Source organism: Equus caballus, unplaced genomic scaffold, assembly GCF_041296265.1.
Source record: "Equus caballus isolate H_3958 breed thoroughbred unplaced genomic scaffold, TB-T2T unassigned-0002611, whole genome shotgun sequence".
In the NCBI taxonomy this organism is placed as follows: Eukaryota; Metazoa; Chordata; class Mammalia; order Perissodactyla; family Equidae; genus Equus; species Equus caballus.
This window is the reverse complement of record NW_027222366.1, coordinates 20,001-24,280: the sequence shown is the minus strand read 5'-3', so window position 1 is coordinate 24,280 and position 4,280 is coordinate 20,001. Positions and strand designations below refer to the sequence as shown.

At 60.9% G+C, this 4,280-nt stretch overlaps 1 long non-coding RNA gene across 1 annotated transcript; it reads right to left on the bottom strand.

The window, feature by feature from the left end:
- Positions 1-1,670: 1,670 nt before the first annotated feature.
- LOC138922796 (uncharacterized) lies at positions 1,671-3,855 on the bottom strand. The gene is made up of 2 exons (XR_011435914.1): positions 2,952-3,855; positions 1,671-2,615 (listed from the first exon to the last, which is right to left on the bottom strand). It is a non-coding gene; the product is annotated as an uncharacterized lncRNA (long non-coding RNA).
- Between the last annotated feature and the right edge of the window lie 425 nt (positions 3,856-4,280).

Below are 4,280 nucleotides of genomic sequence, written 5' to 3'. Positions count from 1 at the left end.
GTTCTCTCTGTTAGGTATCTGGGTCCGGAGGAGAGTGGGGCGGGGGGGGGGGGATGGTTGTGATGGTGGTGGTGGTGGTGGGTGTGAGGCTGAGGCAGGGCTGGTGTTTCCTTTCCGGGTCAGGTGAAAGAGCTCCTCCAGTGGAGGTTTTTGGACAAGGGGTCTGGTCTGGCAGGATGGGAGGTTGCGGGTCGAGCCACAGGGGAATCTGTCGTAGCTCAGACTCGGGCCTTTGAAGAAATAGACAGAGAGAGGAGTTTTGCTCTGTCTGTCACCGCAGCCGGCACCTCAGGAGCAACAACAGAAGGCTTCCCGAATGAGTGAAGGGGCAGGAGCCAGCGTGCCCCGTGCCTCTCTCAGCCCTGCGCCGGCAGGGAAGGAAGCAGGCAGGCAGGCAGGCAGGCAGGCAGGCAGGCAGGCCTCAGGGCTACTCCCGTCCTACTGCCCGGTGGTCCCTGTCCCGGCCCCGCCCCCACTCTCCCCCTGACCCTCACCGCTCCCCAGCCCTCTTCTCAGCCAGAGAGGCGATGGGGGGGGGCGGGGCGGTCCCAGAACAAGTTTCCTCTCATCCACCATCATCTTGCCACCCTGACGACTTGGCCCGAGATCCTGCCTAGGCTGTAGCCGTGTGTGGTTTTCCTGTGGACAAGGGGGCCGGTTCACCATTTCGGAGGAAACCCCTAGCCTTCCACTGCCGAGTCGAGTCGGTGGGACTCGCCAGCCTGGGAGGGGGGGGGGGGGGAGGGGAGGTCAGGCCCATTCATTCCGACGGGCCTGGTGTCAGGGCTTCATTCAAGTGCAGGAAGCTCTCTCCCATGGCCTCGGGCTCTTTTCCATTGAACGGCTTTCTTCAATTCCCCCACCCTTAGGCCGCAGTCCGCCAAGGGCCGGGAGGCAGGGAGGGAAGATGTTGGGGCAGGGTGGCTGTCTGAGAAACTCGCCTCGTCTGGGGCAGAAAGAGTGCCCCCCTCCTTTCTCTAACCCTACTAGACTGCTTGAGGATCACGGACGGTTTGGCTCATCGATGAGCCCTGCGTTATGGGCCCGGCAAGCAAACTCCTAACTGGCAACCCGCTGCTCTAGGCGTGTGTGGGTTTTTTGATCATTCACCTTCAAGTTCGCACGACATTGGTCCGTGTCCCCCGCCCCAGCTTCCCATGGGAAATCCTCCGTCTCTTTCCACAGACTCACTGGCGACTTCACACAGCGCCTGCCTCCTCCTCCTCCTCCTCCTCCTCCCCCCCCCTCCTCCTCCGAAGGAAGGGGCTGACCCCATGGCCGAGCGGTTGAGTTTGCACGCTCCGCTTCAGCGGCCCGGGGCTTCAAAGGTTCGGATCCTGGGCTCGGACACGGTACCGCTCATCAAGCCACGCTGAGGTGGCGTCCCACACGGCAGAACCAGAGGGACCCTCAAAGAGAATATACAACTAGGTACTGGGGTGCTCTGGGGAGAAGAAGAAGAAGGAGGAGGAATAAAAAGAAAAGATAAGATTGGCAATGAGCTCGGGTGCCGGTCTTTAAAAAAAAAAAAAAAAGAGGAAGAAAGATGGACAAACAGGAACGAATCCCACTGACGGCACCTCCAAATGGTGGGGGGTAGGGGGGTGGGGGGGGTGGGGAGTGGCATCATCGGGCCAATGGTGACTCTAAGTCGTGATCCCGCGGTTGTGTTATTTGATATTTTATCGAATCGATTTATTATTTTATTTTTGAGGAAGATGAGCCCTGAGCGAACATCTGCCGCCAATCCTCCTCTGTCGGCCGAGGAAGACTGGCCCTGAGCTGACATCCGTGCCCATCCCCCTCTACTTTCCAGGTGGGACGCCTGCCACAGCGTGTCTCGCCAAGCGGTGCCGGGTCCTGCGCCCGGGATCCGGACCGGCGAACCCGGGGCCGGCGGAGCGGAACGTGCGAACTTCACCGCCGCGCCACCGGGCCGGCCCCCGGAGTTGTTTTAAAAATCCAGTAAGGGGCTGGCCCCGTGGCCGAGTGGTTAAGTTCGCGCGCTCCGCTGCAGGCGGCCCAGTGTTTCGTCGGTTCGGATCCCGGGCGCGGACACGGCACTGCTCATCAAACCACGCTGAGGCGGCGTCCCACATACCACCGCTAGAAGGACCCACAACGAAGAACACACAACTATGTACCGGGGGGGCTTTGGGGAGAAAAAGGAAAGACAAAAAATAAAATCTTCAAAACTCCAATAAAACTTTGAGTGAAGACGACGAGGAGGATGCGAAACGTATCTCACGCCTCCGAGCCGAGCCGTCCGTTTAGGAAGGGGGACGAGGACCCTTTGTAAGCGATGTCCCTTTTTAAGCACCATTCTAAACCACAGAACAGAACTCCCTCTCCTCGACCCGGAGCGACCCGGAGCGAGGAGGTTCCTGGGTGTGTCAGAGAGGGCCACGTCCTCTGCAGCACGAACGAACCGCCAGGGTTCGGCCACGGGAAAGAATTTCTTCCTCTCCAGGCGGACTAAAAGTCGCCGACGGCAGCGGGCGTAGGTGCTATCCTTCCCGTCCAGGAAAGGCAGGGAGAACTTCAGCCGTGAAGAGAAGGAGGTCTTCCTCACTCCCCGTTTCGGGAGGGCCCCTTTGGCAGGGGAGTTTTGTCTCCTGATTTCAAGTCAGGAAGAAAAGGGAGAGAGAGAGAGAGTGTCCTTCTCGTGCCAGGTCGGTCTGAGGGGGACCTCCTCTGGTTTCCTCCCTTCCCAGGGAAGGCCGTTCGCTCCTTCTTCTAGAAAAAGCTCCCAAAGCACCACCGCCCAGGATGGTTGACCTACGCCCATCGTCCCTCCTTTCCCAATCATTTCTACCGCGACAGAGGGACAGAGGCCCCGGCCCCATCCCCATCCCCACCCCCACCCCCATCGCCTGCCTCCTTGATGGCCAAAGGAGCTGCCTCTGAGAATGGAACGGGGCTTGGAAACCTTCTAGAGGGGTGACTCTCACCTGCCTGCCTGCTGGGAAAAGCACCCACGCTGTCCATCGGACTGCCCTTTTGGGCAAACGTAGGCGTGCCACATAGCGATCGACAGCTATGGCGGGGGGGCGGGGGCGGGGTGGCGTGGTGGTGCCCAGGATCCACGACACGTGACGGCTGCGGAGCACGACAGCCCTAAGACCTTGAGGGAGACGGGGTGGCGCGTGAATCCTTTCGGAACGAGAACGACAGGAAACGCTGACGGGGACGTGTTCTCGTCTCGAGAACACACCAACGCCTCGCACGGTGTCTGACCCGGGGTGCCTCTGACTTTTGTCATCAGAGACGATCCTGTCGACCGCCCCTCACGCTTTGGGGAAAAGGGGAGAGGGACTCGGTAGCACGGGAGAAGCCATCCATCCGCCCTTCCTTTCCGTCTTCACGGCTCCTTCTCGTGGAAAACGAGGAAGCCGTCCGGAGGAACGGAACACTGACCCGGGCCAAAGCGTGGCCCAGCCTGAGCCTCCAAAACCTTCTGCTAAGTGAGAGGTGCCAGACATCCAAGGCGACCTACGTTGCGATTCCACACAGAGGAGAGAGCTAGAACGGTCCAACCCTAGAGGGCGACAGCAGATGGCGGCGGCGGCGGCGGCGGCGGCGGCGGCGGCGGCGGCGGTGGTGGTGGTGGTGGTCGTGGTGAGGCAGATCCGGGAGTGGGGCCGTTTTTTCTTTCGGAGGGAGGGGATGGAAACGGAAACCTTCTGGAAATAGATAGCCGTGACGGATGCGCCACCTTGGGGAGAGAGACCCCCGAAGGCCACTGGCTTGTGCCCCGTGGAAAGGATGGATTCGGTGGGATGGGAATTCTACCTCCGTGTAGAGCGTGTGGTAAACCACGAGGTGGGTGGGTGGGTGGATGGCCTCCCTGCCTCGCCTCCACCTAGACGTCCACACACAGAGACCGACGAGGGAGGGAGGGAGGGAGGGAGGGAGGGAGAGAGACAAGATGGACAGAGGCCGAGGCCGAGGCCGAGGCCGAGGCAGTGAGCGAGTAAGTGATCGACCCTGGCCATAGGGATTCCTCAGAGGGCGTCTCTTGGCTCCCCAAACGAAGAATGTGTGTGGAGATCGAGAAAGATCACCGACCTAGGAGAACCAGCAAGACTTCCTCACCCTCCAGAGAGCCGCTGGGCCCCTGCCGTCCCTGCCACCGCCACCCCTACCCCTCGCCTTTGGCAGCGACGCCAACGAAAGGCAGGCAGACGAGTGGGAGAGTCGTGTGGTGGTGTCCCCCAAGGAAGGTGGGTCCATGCCGACGAGCGGTCGTCGGCGTGTGGAAAAGCCAGAGGCGGGCTGAC